Source organism: Propithecus coquereli, unplaced genomic scaffold, assembly GCF_000956105.1.
Source record: "Propithecus coquereli isolate 6110/MARCELLA unplaced genomic scaffold, Pcoq_1.0 Scaffold85, whole genome shotgun sequence".
Classification (NCBI taxonomy): domain Eukaryota; kingdom Metazoa; phylum Chordata; class Mammalia; order Primates; family Indriidae; genus Propithecus; species Propithecus coquereli.
This window is the reverse complement of record NW_012154729.1, coordinates 3,214,985-3,230,783: the sequence shown is the minus strand read 5'-3', so window position 1 is coordinate 3,230,783 and position 15,799 is coordinate 3,214,985. Positions and strand designations below refer to the sequence as shown.

At 34.3% G+C, this 15,799-nt stretch overlaps 1 long non-coding RNA gene across 1 annotated transcript in view; it reads left to right on the top strand.

The window, feature by feature from the left end:
- Nucleotides 1-15,799, top strand: part of LOC105826099 — a 63,699-nt gene that overhangs the window by 20,796 nt on the left and 27,104 nt on the right. Inside the window, exon 6 of the long non-coding RNA XR_001138296.1 lies at nt 14,256-14,460. This is a non-coding gene — a long non-coding RNA (uncharacterized LOC105826099). The remainder of the gene's footprint in view (nt 1-14,255; nt 14,461-15,799) is intronic.

Genomic DNA, 15,799 nt, shown 5'->3' with positions numbered 1-15,799 from the left:
CTCTAGCCAGGGCAACAGAGTGAGACTCTGTCTCAAAAAAAAAAAAAAAGAAGTCTATGGAGAGCAGTCTATGTTTCTGATATAAGAGATGCCATCTAAATTTAAAATTTAACTGTTTTCCTTTTCACTCTAAGCTTTTTACAGTTAGGTCTAAACTAGACCAAATGTAAATGTGATTTTATTATTCTGCCTTGCTGCCCACTACCCTCTGCCTTATAACCAAAAAGGTTTGTAAAAAATAAAAACAAGAAAACCTGCACACCCGTCATAATCTCAATGTATGTTTCTTGGGAATGAGTAGAAATAAGAAACAAAGGGAGGTATTTAAAATGCTGAAATAGGCCGTGGCACACCTGGAAAACATTACCAGGGGAGGTTATAGAATTGCTTTTTCTGAAAAAAACTTTAAAATGAGAAAAATAGTTCATGTCTGTTTAGAGACATTATCTATTTGTTCATCTTCTATCCCCATCACTGTTGTGCGAACATACTGTCCAGCATGTATTAATAGTAGGAGCTCAATAGTAATTATTACATGAATAAACACTTTTTCCTGATGCAGAAAGAAATAAAAATCATCACAGCAACCGATGTTTGTTGAGTTACTAACCTGTGCCCTGGAACTTTGCATATTTTAACTCTAATCTTTATAATTCTCACATGGCTACAGGGTAGTACATCCCAGGGGTGGGATGGGAAGAAAAAAATGAGCATTGATCAAGCTGAATAATGTTTAAATATATTATAAAAATATATGTTTATATGTTTGGAATAGCTATGAGGAAAAATGACTATACTTGTGGATTTGGGAAACACCAGAAAAATTATTATGGGTATTCTGTGGCTCACCCTTTTATTTTCTGATTGTACTGAACATAGTAACACATTATTATTTTTAAAATATTTTCTAATTGTTTCACAGGTATTTTTCCCTTCTATAAGCTCTTTGTTGGTAATTTTTTTCCTCCTTTCTAGATGTTCTCTGTATCAGCGTAACTATAACTATATGTTCAAAGAGTTTCTAAAAGTCGCAGGTCATTTGTACAATAGAGAGATGAAAATCTCCAATTTTTACAGATTTATATGCAGAAAATATTCTGAAAATAGTTGTCTATTTCCTTGTATCATGTATCTGGAGAAAATATTTTCTTTTTCATTTTCTTGAACTTTCTAATTTTACATTTATGGAAAAAATAATTTTGCTCAAGAATCTAATGTTTCCTTCAGTATTCTCACAGTTTGTAAAACAGGCCTTTAAAAGTTACTTAAATAAAATAACAGGTGTAGGGTTTGCTAGTTGACATCAAATTTTATGAAACCCTGCAGTAAGTAGTTTTCTCATCACTATTTTCTATCTGAATAGCCTTGGAAAAGCCGTTCTTTCTCCTGTAACACATACAGCCAGCAAGGGATACATGTGTATCTGGGCTACTGTTAAACATTTGAAAACTTGATTTAATTTACACCACAACTACTTTATGATTTACTTTTCCCCTTATATTTTTGACAATTGGAATGAAGCTAAATTCAAATTAGAACAAATTGCTGAAAAAAAACTTGAAAAATGAAACCTCGGAAATACCTAGGTCTACCTAACTATATGGAATTTTGTTATGAAGTTTTGTTCTTTCTCTAATGTTTGAAAGTTCAAAGAAACTTTCTGACTTTTAAAAAATTAATAAATTAGTTTTGTGTTAACTATTTTAGAAATTGCTATGTAAGGTATAGGAAAAAAATCTATGGTTATATAGAATAAAGTTAGTAATTTAAATAGCATCTATCAGGCATCATTTGAAATGAGTTGCTATTAAATTCCTTCCTGTATATTATAAGCTATGATATTCTATGGGAACCAAGTACCTAATAGTATTAAATCAAAGAATGAGTGGTACGGTCTTATGAAAGATATCTAATGATCAAGTAGCATAATTACATACTTTAGCCTATAAATTCTAGTATTACATATATGTATTTATTTCAGACTCTACTCTTTAAAAATATAAAGTCTCCTCCCTCAGATGGAAAGATTGATAGGTAATTAAGATGGAAAGCTTTTTGTAACGTAGAAGTCAATAGGTACATTATTCACTTTTCTGAATGATTTTTAAAGATGGCAATTTCACTAAATTTGAGAATTAATCAGAAGGAAAGGAAGCCAGCTCCCACTCCACACCATCTTCAAGTGACACTATTTTCTGAAGTTATTTAAAATCCTTGGCAAGAGTTTAATAGATTTTTCAAATACTATATGAATTTTTCAGCTACTTCAAAGTTAAAATTTTAAGTGTTTCAAGTTGTGGAAGAGTTTTTGCTCATCTTTAAAACAATCTAAGTGATACAGATGTGTAAGTTAAAAGGGCAAGTCCTATCTTCATTTCCTTTCCCCTTCTCCAGACCTGCTGCTGACTGAGGTTTCCCTGTAAACAGAGACATATACACATATATTAATACATATATGAGCACGTCATCTTTGTTCATTGAAAATTGGATTACTCTATACATATTTTTCTATAATTTGCTTTTTCAAATCAATTATTTGTCTTGAATGTTATTCCATAATAACAGATATTTCAGAATTTAAGATTATAACTGCATTTTTCATAGTATGTATGCTCATTGATGTAACTATTTTCTTATTAATGTTCTTGTAAATTTTCTCCCACTTATTTCTGTAATTAATGATTATATAAACATTTGTGTGTGTGCTTGCCATGTATGTATGTAGGTATTTACATTGTATGCCTTTGTAGTTACTTTTCTAAGCTAGACTATGAACACTTTTTTGTTGTTAAAGAATATGTACTTTAAAAATTTTGTTAAGCATTACCAATTGTTCCTTGAAATGGTGTATCAGTTTAAACTTCTATAAATGAGTATAAATTGTCCTCTTCCTAGTACCTTCACCAGAACCAAATTTTACTTATTTTCTTAATTTTTGACAAATACGACAGTATTTATGGATGATTTGCTAATTTCTCTAATGATTACCCAGACTTATTTTTATTTATCTGAATGGTCAGCATTGAGTAAGACCTTCTGAAAATGGATACTTGAAGTATTGTTATCAGAAGCAGAGTAGTATACTGCTAAGATTTTTTAAAGATAATAAAAATGTTTTACTGATACCAGTTGAACTTCAGAGTCCTTTTTAAAATAAACTGTAATATTGATATACAGGAAAATCCGATTAGATTTTTAGATGAAGGGCTTCTGCTTTGCAGAGAATTGAAAATAGTGATGTTTCTTTGGAGCAAAGAGGAATATTAATACCACAGACCTGGGTTTAAATAAAGGATTCTGATTTGGACTTTTTGTCCAGAGTTTCTTCCTGCTGTCTCTCAACCTTCCCTTCCCAAAGTTTTTTAAAAATATATCCTTTAGTTCACTTTTCCCAAAATGCTTTAAAGTTTTCCTCCTGCCTCATAGAGATTAAAAATATCATAACTCCTGAGCTTGTTCAAAAATCCAGTTTCTAGGTCTCATCTCCCAAAATTCTAAATCTCAATGTCTGGAGCAGGTCTAATAAATTGAGTTTTCAATAAGAATGTCAGGTGATTCTGAAGACTTTATCTTGAGAAAGTCTGGGGGGACAAGTTTAACTTGCTTATGTAGTATTATAGTAAGGACTCCTTTGTTGCCTTTTTAACTCACATGTGTCTCTTCTATTCTCTAGCCAAATGGAATCACGCACACTCTCTCAAACTGAATTCTAGGCTATTCTGTCTCTGTTCTTTCCCCCTGGAAAGTCAATTTCTTCCTCTTTACCTCTGTCTCTACCTTATCAAGTCCTAAGTCAAATTCCACCTCTTAAATGAAGACTTCTATTTCTTCATCCTGCAATGGTCAACGTCGAGAGCATACATCCTCATCATACATTTGACGCTTAGAGTTTAATGTTGTTACTTATGGTTCACGTCTAATTCTTCTCTGTGTCCCTCATAGTGTCCTCCACGTAATCAACACTGTTGGTCGCGTGAGTGATGATGTAATTAGACTACAAAGGAGCAGGTCAAAGTCTGCGCTTCTACCCCACAAAGTCACTTCTTGACATTTTGTGGCTTGTTCTACTCTGGGGAGATTTTGTTGCTATCATTTCAAATTGAATATTGCTTGTTTTGATGAATAAAACAAAAGCTAATGCTTATCATTTATTTGAATCTATTAATCGTGTATTTCGATCACCCTACATCAAGTGCTTGACAAAGTTAATCCATCCCAAAGTTAGAGTTTTAAAATTTTCTTTGAAATCTAATATATAACATCGTACAGTTTTTCCCCAGTAGGTCTATGTTGCTAAAGCGTTAGCTTGCTTAGCATTTAAAAAGTAGTTCATGCTATTTTACGACAGCCCTAGATAAAAAATAGTTTAGCTTTCTTGTAAGAAAATCGTTTTGATATTCAGAATCACTTCTTATCAGTAGCTACAATGTAACTTTGTGGGGAGGTCATTAGAATAAATGGAACATTTGTCACAGGCACAGAATCTCAGATGCATTTGATTCCTGTGCTGTCTTTTTACTATATAGAACCAGGTTAAATAATTTAGTATAGCTTTAAGTATAACCTAGCAATGTATTCATAAAAATTGGAATATACTATACGCTACTAAATAATGATAATTTTCTGAGACTGGAAATGGAGCTAGCATATATATACCAATTTTATTCAAGATTATCTCAGGAAAAGCACCATTTATTTGGAAAAATAATTGATTATGAGGTAGCCACATTACAAATACTGTTTCATGATACAGGAAATTTTCCACTATTTTTTCTCTTATTTTGAAAGTTAAGTAGTTGGTAGGTCACCTTAGAAAAATGGAGGCTATTTATTAATATGTCATTTGCCTGGACTGAAAACGTCTTGACAAATAAAAAGATGTCTATCAGACGTATATTTCTTACTCTTAAAGCTAGCGATTTAGTACATTAGTGGCAAGTCTTTGGCGGTGCCGGTCCCCTGTAGGTTTGGCTGTGGAGGAGCAGGTGCGAGCTTCCAAAGTGTCTTTACAAGTGTCTCAGTGGGGCTCCCTTCCCATGCCTCCGCAGGAGACAGCTCATCTGTTTAATCCTTATGTTTTAGTCAACCTTTCTTATTATGCAGACAGGGCTCTGAGGCTCAGCTGGATTTTTGACTCTCCGAATGAATTGATGGGGCTCTTTGATCTTAACTGTGTATTGCATCTGTTTCATCTTTCTTCTTAATGCATAGTCTTCCATATTCCAATTCCGGCTGGTGCTCCTAAAATAAATTAATAACTATACAAACAAATAAACAAAATAAAAATTGCCATTCTAAAGTTCAGGCCCAAACCCCACTTTTCATTTAAACATTTTTTTTTTTTTCCTTTTGGGTGTGACAAATTTCCTTGAAAAATCTCCCAAACAATTTAGTTATGTTGCTCTGTAAGGGACTACCAGACTTGAGAGTATTTAACTATGCACTCGTGGATGTGTGTGTGTTTTGTAGGGTCACATTTGCATAGAAAATGAGAAATGCCAATCTTTGCAATTAAGTAAATGGTATGATAGCATAATATCCTTTTCAAAAGGCATACAACCTATTTAGAAAGATCCACTGTAGAAATATAAAGATCCTTCTGAGCAATATGACTCTTTTTGATAGGAGTGAGGAAGACTGAGTTGCAAAGAAAACCAAATCCATACAGAGAAATCATTCTGGGTCTTAGGATACTAAAATATCATCTTTGTTAAAACAAATCTTTTAAATATGTCCATTCTTGTATGAGGTGGGGGTGGAGGCAACAGCAAGGATTGTTTTCTTACCCACATTAAAGCATATACAGTTATGATTAATTGAACCAGAAAAATATCAAGTTTTTATCTGAATAAGCTTTGATATTCTAATCTGGTATTTTGGAGACTTATATTAATTCTTTGTAATTCTCCGTGAATCTTCATTTATCTTTAAGTATACCATGATCTTGTGATGATAATGTAATGTCAAAGCTGTCAGAATAATTTCAGCTGAGCAAAAAAACTGATGTTTTCCAAGAGCCAGAGGTCCTTGAGAGAGTTATGGAAAAAATCTCTCTCTGAGAAGAAAAATATTGTGAAATAAACTTCTAGTCTACTAAACATGTATTTTATCCCAATATATATATACTAAATATGCTAATAGCTATTAGTGAATTGTTAGAATATACGTTTTTCTTAGATACATTTACAGACAAAATATACAAAGAATTTGATTCCTAGTCATAACTCCATAATATTGCTGTTTTAAAAATATTCATCTAACTTTCTTCCACTCACACGTGTCTTCTCAAGCCCCCACAGAGTACTCAACTCTGAACTAGGGAGATTTTCATCACTATTTTTGTATTTCCCATATGGCATCTGAGAATAACTGTGCAGGAAGGAAATGTGAAAGGTTACCCAATCCTTCTTCAGGCAAAACTACTCTGGGACCCCCTAAAGATAGCTTTTCTCTCCTATCTCCAGTTTGTCTGTCTTGCTACCAAGTGGGATGTGGCTTTATTTCTTTATTTTTCCAGTTAAAGCTTCAACTTGAAAGAAAGGATCTAGCAACCAGCCAAGCAAATATATGTGGTTTCGATGTCGTATTTCCTTTAGGTTCCCTGACTTTATACACTTTTGTTTCTTAGCTCACACACCTGATGTCTGTGTTTCTTCTATAAAAGTGAAACAAAAATACCTACGCTCAGTCTATTATTTTGTTCTACTTGAACTTCTGAAAGTTATGATCTGGCATGAAATGGATCTTCACAAACTGAAATCTCTCATTTTATTTCCATGCTTCTTTGTGATTTACAAGTCCCTAAAAATTCCAATTTTGCTAAAATAGTGTCGTGTTGCTGATGTAACTCCCAGGTAAGTGCAGCTTACTGTATTAGAATTTATTTAAAAGATGTTGAATTGCTACCTATACATTTCTTTGTGTTCATCAAATCTGACCTATATTCATTCTTGCCTTTTTTATTACTTTCTTATAGTAATTGGGTGATTAAATTCACCTCCATTATTTTACCTAAATGTGAAAGGTCATTTTCTTGCATTATTCTCCAGAGAAAGCAGGGAGAAAACATTTATATTGGCCAGATTAGTGGAGATATGGTCTCTAACTATTAACTGCCACGAAATGGCCTTGTACAGGCTCTCTGACCAGGCCTCTGTCCTAGACTATCACATTGTGGCCTCACTTCTTGAGCATCTCTTGTACCTATAAACTTTCAGAAAACCAGCTTTGGGTCCCACAAGTTGCCCAAGGCTGTGTTATCTTCAAACTCAGAAGTCTGAATGACCCATCACTGGCTCATGAAATCAGCTTAGTAGATCAAAACCTGGGTTTAAAAAAAAAAAAAAAGGAAGGGAAATATTAGAAATATGAGTGTCTTGCATGGAGTAAGAGTAATAAGTATTGTCTCACAAATGCATTTTTTCAAATATATTTCAAGTGTATGTGGTACTTTGTTGTACTTGTAAATATTTTCTTACCTAGATTTCAGTCAAGAAAGCCTGAAAAACAAAACACTGAGTTAGACCCTATAGCCTCTCATAAGCCTTTGCGTAGACGCCAGGCTTTAGAATTTAGAGTACTATTTTACCATATTCAAATTCTATTATTTTTTCACCAATTATTCTCAAGAAAATCAAGGGAATTAGCTCATGGCAATAGGAAATAATAATGGAAGCTTAGCAAATGCTTCCAAAATTGTTACGAGCTGGGCTGTATCAGTTTAGTGAAGGCACAATGTTCTTTCTGATTAAATCATTTAGATTTAGGTAGTTGTATAAGAAACAGACATGCATATTTAGTTGCACAGAAGAAGCATTCAATTCACAGAAAAAGGATTTTGTTAATACTTTATTTTGTTTTTGTGCCAAATAGAATGAATATAAACTATGACTGTACGCTTGCGTTATGACAAGAAAGGAAATAACAGTTATCACTCTTTTAAAATATCTCGAGGTTAAAATATTTGCCCTTTCGCTTAACAAAAAGCCTCGTAAATGTGACCTTTCTTTTTATTAAGAATGATGTGGAGGGTAGGGAGAGATTAGTTCATGGGGACAAAGTTACAGCTAGATAGGAGGAAGGGTTCTAGTGTTTTATTGCATATTGCATAGGATGGCTGTGGTTAACAACATTGTATTGTATATTTTGAAATAGCTAGAAGAGAGGATTTTGAATGTTCTCACCACAAAGAAATGATAGAGATATGAGGTGGTGGTTATGCTAGACAGCCTGAGTTGATTATTATGCAATTTATACATGTATACAGCATCACACTGTACCCATAAAGTGTGTGTAACTGTTATATGTCAATTAGAAAGGTAATAAAAAGAATGATATCATTGTTTTTTGTTCCTGCCTTTGTATTGACCAAGAGTCGATATAGGGAGGAAATTCTAATTGTACTTTTACAGTACACTTGCATTTTATCTCACGACTGAGAAATATTTAAGTGCTGTTCAGCCAAATAAATGTGAGAGAGAAAGAAGGAAAAAAAAACCCATAACTATATGGTTGAATGTTCATTGCGTTCATTACCACGCATGTCATTCTTACTCTCTGTGACATCCACGGTGGAATATAACCTTAGTATTACACAACCAGCAGCAGCAGCAGCAACACTTGAGACCTTGGCAGAAATGTAGACTGTCAGGCTCAATCTCAGACCTATGGAATGAAAATCTGCATTTTAACAATATCCTCAGGTGATTTACACGATCATTAGAGTTTGAGAAGTCCTGGTATATAGGCTAAGTATTACCAATTGCTGTATAGACCTATGTTCATTTCATGGATAACATTTGCTCTAGAAAATAAAAATTAGCAAGTAGAAAGAACCAGCAGTTTTTTAAACCCTAGAGCTGAGATTGACCATCTAATAGTGTTTAAAATTGACGGTGATGACAATGACACTGCTGCTGATGAGAATGCCCAGTTAGCAACTGCTTCCGAGTGTTGGCCATTTCGTCTAGTACATCAACCAACCTATTTAGCTGTCATCTTTCTCCTGAGTTTTATGCTGTTTTATAGACGGGGTAATTGAGGCAACAGGTTGCCTACAATCATCACCCCCTTATAAACACAAGCATTCTGATGGTCAGCGTCAGGCGTGCCCAAGGTAGACTCTGTGATTAGTAGTTGCAATTTTTAAAAGTAAGAAAGACTAGGTATTTCAAATAGGGAGAAAATGTGACACTTGAAAGTTTCTTATGAAGGTATCGATTAACGTTTGTTTAGATAATATTTGTCATGAGCAATAAATTCTCAAATTTGCACATTTGAAAAGACAAGGAAATCCCTACATTTAAGTCCATATCAAACTTGCAAGTTGTCAGTTCACAACTTATTATGTACTAGGAGTGTATATCATATGACATCTTCTCCCATTAGCAGCTCTTAGCTCTGGACATGCCACTGGCGTCTAGAGGACTTAGCCTTGAGAATGCAACAAATGGTATTGCAAATAGCATTGAAATTTGAGTTGGAAGCAAACGGTCGTGAGGTCATGTTATGGCACAGAAAAGCAATGCCGTGTGTATTGCTGATCAAGTCGGCAGACATAAGCTGCGGAATTATGTCCACTCGCATGGGCCAGTGGAGTTCTAGAAGCAAACTAAAATTGACTGGCTGCACCTTCAAGTAGGGAAAATGACTTTTTTTTTTCTAAAGTTGTTACTGTTTCAAAAAGAAGAGCTACATATATAACATAAATTCATACAACTGCAAAGGATATAATGAAGGGTGGTTCTCTCTCCTCTTCTGTCCCCAGACCCCAATTTCCCTCCCGAAGCAACCATGAGAACAGTTCCTTGTATATTTTTCAGAGATATCCTCTAAATAACTCACAAAGAGTTGTGAAATATCCTCATGAAAAACATCATATGCAAAATCTTTATTAAACAAAAGAATAATGTATACTACACATGGTTCTGCACTATTCTTCTTTCCATTAAAATGTATCATAGGAATAATTTTATATCGGTACTCCTATTTCATTCGTTTTAATAGCTGCACGGCATTCTCCAGTATGGGTATATTATAACACACCTTCTTTAACTAGTTACCTTTGGTGACTTTTTAGATCATTCTCAGCTTTTTGCTCTTATAAATAGTGCTGCAGCTAGGATCCATAGCTATATGTTATCAAACATTTGTGAATATACATATTCCCAGCTCTTCCTATTCAAAGTCCTGATTGATTTTTACTAAGACAAATTAAGAAATGGGGAAGTAATAACCAACTAACATAGAAGGCAGAGTCATAATAATAATTGAAAACCATTATTAACTATGTGGTAAGTATGTTATAAGTAGATATTTAAGTCTTATAATTCTTTGGGAAGATATTATTACTATTATTGTTGTTGTTATCAATTATTTAAGGGAGAAAGTCAGGATTCGAATTCACTCAAGAAGCTTGACTCTGGATCTCTTGCTCTTCCTATTTGCTGGACTCTACTGCTTCTCAGGGATTCTCTTGCTATTTTGGCAATGACAGAGCATTTATTAGATACCTACTATGTGCTAAGCAGCCGACATGTATTATTCACAGTCTTCATACTAGCTACAAGATGTTGTTGTTTAACAGAGTCTTAGTGATGTTTAATAACCTGTCCAAAGACCCAGAGCTGGTAAGTAAGGAGCCAGGGATGGGGAAGAAGCAGGATGTCTGACTCCTGATACTACAGCACGATGGAAGGGAATTTCAGGCATTTGGTTCTACATCTAGCAGGCTGGAAAGTAGAAATAAAATTAATATACATGAAAGTTAAACATATTCAAGTGATCAGAAAGATAGGATGGGCTGTCATAAGGGCCAATGGGAGACAGTTTGTGGCACACCAGTAAAATCATCTGTAGCAGAGAATGGGACTTAGTGGTCTGTGCGGATCCAAAATGTGTTTCCAAATCTGGATGGCTTTGTTCTCACTGACTGTTTCAACCTTTAAAAAATTCCACACCTCTGCATTGTATTTATATCATCAACAACCTGTTGCGATGTTTGACACTTGCATGCCCTGGAGAAAGAGAAGCCTTAGGTGACTCTGCTGAGTTGAGCTTTGTGGCCACAGGGAGCAGAAATCAGCAAATGCCCACAGTGGAAAATCAAAGTAAGAGTGCCAAGAAAAGTAAGAGCATTAAAATTTCTCAAAGCGTTGCCAATTTCTCCAGGTCTGTTTTTCCTACTTTAATTTCAGTGTTTCCGGCAGTTCTACGTCTTTATAGGTATGCCATAAACAGCCATAAAGAAGTTAAAATTGGAGCCCTCTTTAGAAGACCTACAGGCCTTCTAAAATTATAAGAGTGTTGTAGGTCTTATATACATTATAATTTGTAATGATGTCCCATGTATCCATTGGTTACTATTATTGCTGTTATTATTTTATAAATCAGGTTTACCCTCTAGGATATATTTCTGTGCCTGGTCTCTTGGGTTTAAAATACTGAGTTTTCCTTGTTTCAGAATGCCTCATTGAATTCAGTGAATTTTTGATAATGTTTCATAGGGAAAAAAGTGATGTAGCGTAGACAGACATGTCAGAATTATTTATATGGTAGTTGTCGTAAAAATAATAACTAAGCCGTGTAATGAGTATTTCCAGCAGGTTAGGAAATATGCAAAGAGTTTTTTATATGCATCTTTATATTATTTGGTTTAATATCAAAACTCTGTCAGGTAGTCATAGTTATTGTTCCCATATTACAGATAGAATCTTTTATTCTTCTTTTTGAGATTAACAGTTAGAATGGTGTTTAAGCAAGCTTTTGAAAAAGAAGACAGTACTTTTTGATACCACAGAACATATTTCCTATTTTGGCATTTCTTCTTCTAGTCTTTGTTCAAATATACTCAGTAATCAATGTATGTATGATTTTGTATCCTGCTTTTTTATTCAGTATAGTCATAAGAAATTGGCTTTCTCAGTCTTCCTCATTCCCATATGGTGACTGCATATGATTAATTGCCAAAACTTATTTATTAATTTCTATCTTTGGGGACATTAAGTTGTTTCCATTTTCTCTCATAGATACTACTTCAGTGAAAAACTTTGCATACATAACATATTTATTTTCTGGGAATTTCCTAGGAAAAAGTCTTTTCTACAGTCAAAGAATAAAGATCTTTTTAACTCTTTGTAACTCCCTGAGTTAAAATCATTTTTATAGGAGCTATAGTGAGCATATTTTAAAAGCTTAAGAGAAATGTCTGTTTTGAACTCTTTTTAGGAAGGACTCTTTTCAATATTTTAAAGATATAATTTGGATAAACATGTGAGTCATTACTATATGGCAATCAACATAAGGCCTCAGGAGTGAATTTTTACCTTATTTAATTTCAAAAACAGACAAATTGGGCTTTGAGAAGGTTGCTGTGGGCAACGTCAGTTTCTATTCTTCATCAACATGTATTTCTTGAGAAACTACTGTGTGCCAGGCCGTGTGGCAGGTGCCAAAGCCGTGATAGTCAATGTGATGGAAACAGCTCGTTTCCAAACACAGGGTCAGCTAAAGTCATATCAAAGACTCTTTGTCCTTGATATCGTGCCACAGCACACTCTTCTCCTCTGACATTTACGACTTCTTTGTTCTTTTGCTTTTATGGAATGTGACTCATTTCTTAATATTAGCCCAAGACATAAAGGATAAAGAGTATCTTACTCTCACGAAGATATCTAGAACCATATAGTTACAGATGTAAAATTTCTAAGCACTTCTGAAATCATACTTTTCCCATCCCAGCCCAGTTCTGGTGGGATTTTAGAAATCCCTTTGGATTCCTAGGACAAAAGTATCTTGCCGTGTGGTTTTGTGGCTCCCTAAATCATCTTATCCTCATCGCATATATCTTAAATTGCCTGTAAACATATTTATACATTTATTTTCTCAGCACTTTAGGCTAAACAGGTATTTTGGGCTTTCCATCTCAGGAATGTCCTCATGTAAAAACAAAATGTAAATTTAGGGTACATACCATGATTTATTAATACAATACACTATACCTACAATTTTCACAGATAGAGATAACCATTTTGGTCCCTTTTGGGGGACAAATGTACAGAATTCTTATGTAAAATCAATTTCAGAATCACATTTTAACTTTTCATGAAATTCCTTCATCCCAGAAAGACCTACTAATTTGTTGATGAATATATGTTTATTGTATGGTATTCCTTTTCAATTTCTGCAGTGTAAACTTTTTATTTTGTTGATGCTTAAACATTTCAATGGAGAAAACAATCCTTTAGTAAAAATCTCATCAGTTTAATGGCATATCATGTAGATCAAGCTCTTTGTTGATCCACTGGACATTTCATGTTCAAAAATGTTGTCATATCATTTTGTAGGAATGTTACTACATATTACCTAATATACATTGAAATTTCGGTAAATTCATTGTGTATATCGATCAATTGATACACACTTATATATGATTTCAATAGACTGATTTTTCTGAGGGGAAATTTTGTGTTAGGGTATAAAGATATCTGTCCCCCAACCCAAAATTGTATAAGTTATTTTTAACTGATATATCCAAATTAGTTTCTCATATTATTTCATATAAATATGATTTGAATTTTTATGCAAGGGCAAGTTTCAGGAATTGGAATTTATAGAGTATTCTTCTTGATGACAAAGGAATGGGTGGAGACAACTCGATAATGTCAGAATACTGATACCAGAATTGAGCAGGGTTGACGTAGGCTACCTAGTCGTGATGCTGGCTCCACCGGGTAACAATCTGCTCATAGACGTTACCAAGGTGGCGCAGAGGTGGAAGAGAGAATACAAAACCATCTGAAAAAAGAATTCATAATTTTTTTTTTTTAAACTCTCCTTAACTTTCTAATATCCTGAGCCTTAACCTCAGGGTTGAAGTCCTTCCTATAGCAACTTTGCACATACCCTGCTGTCTGAACTCCAAACCCTAGGAACTACATGTCTGAGATCTGAATGTATTTTTGGTTCCAAATCAATCTTGTCACTCCATGGAAAGCAATGCGAGATAATAAGTAGTATTCACCTGATTGCTTTCCTGCTCCGAGACAGCTGGTGACGCGTGTCTTCCTGATAACCAGGAGTTTCAGATCTAAGGCAGGGCTAAAGGGAAGCTGGGAGCTCTCGGAATCTAAATTTGACAGTCGCTGGCTGAGGAGAGGGTCAGAAGGGATAGAATCTGTGACAAGTATGAGAAAGAAACAAAATTTATCTGTTCTGGTTGCAATGATTAGATGTCTCTTTGTCTGGCTTTCTTACAGTGGGTGACTGATCATCCCCGCCAGCTGGCTAATATCATAATTAACAAAGTTGCTACTACGTCTGCAAAGTTTAATCGAAAAATTTGCCAGTGATATGATGGCATTGTCATAGAGATCACAAGGGACACGGAGCTGACTTTTGCTGAAGGTGGAACGGCAGAGCTGTGTAGGCAAGATGAGAAATTGCGAACTTGTTCAGCCAAAGGTATGTTTCTTTCATAATTCCACATCCTGGGTTTTCTTATTAAGATTTTCATTCGATTTGGTGGGGTTTTTTTTTTCTTTCATGACCAAAATGATTCATAAAAAGATCTGTACGCTTTTTGAGCATTTACAGCATATTCTCTGAAAGCTTTAGTTTTTTTTTTCTCCTAAATCTACGAATTTGGAAATACAACTAAATAGCTTTTGATGCTGAGAATGGAATATAAAGCAATATTTTGCCTGTTGTTGCGTCTACCTTATCTTTATCAATTTTCCAGAATAAGTATTCGGTAACAAATAGCAATTGAACACTTACTGTAGCATTGGATTTATGTTGCTCAACAATGTAAAAGCCGTAGCTATGCTTTATTCTGTTGCGTCAACCTAGTTATAGGAAAGGGAAAAAAGCAAGTGTAGGTATAGAATATGTAGAGGTTCTAGTTCCGTTTCAAGAAGTGCTCAGAGTGGGAGACAGGAGGGCTAAGGTCTTGACTCAAGTCACACAAAATAATTGGGGCTTTTGGTTTTTTTAACAACGTTTATAAAGACCAGCGTTTATTGAAATTTTATGATGTTTTCCAATGCAAGTCTGGCCATTGACTGTTATACCTGTATTTTCTTTTTACTGTGATTTGCTGTGCATGATTGAATATTCAAGCTCGGAGGAATTTCCCAAATGCTAGCCCTCACATATTGCTAATTAATGACTGTGAATATTGATGAGGGGGACATGCGCCTCTGTGTATATGCCTCTGCACTTCATCTGAGTACAGAGAGGGAGGAAGGGGACTCAGAAAATATGTAGAAGGCAAGTTTGGGTTATTTATGCTGTGTCATACCACTCCTATAACACCAAGGTGATCAATCTGCAATATAATTGGGGTGAGGTTCTTTTACTTTCCATCCATGGTTTTCCAGACCACCGTATCATGGCAAAATGCAATCATTTGTCTCTTGCCTATTACTATTGTCTTTTGTGTTAATAGCAGTTTCTAAATGTCATGAAATAACATTTTGGAAACAAATTAGTGCACAGCACGTATACTTTTAATAAGCCCATTTAAACTTTCTCATGGTTTTATTGCTAACCATGGGAGACTAGACAGTCTCAATATATTGATTTTAATATTTGGGCATCAAATTTCATATTCCCAAATAAAAAAATGAATCATTTTATGGGATGGTGAATTTTAAAGCCTTTAAGTATCCAGATAATTTTAAATACTGTTTATTGAAATTTTTGTTAAAATTTGACTTAACACATTTCTAATCTCCACTAAAATTTAATGACACTGATAAGAACAGCTGAAAGTGGAGCTTTATGTCTTTATTTTTATTAT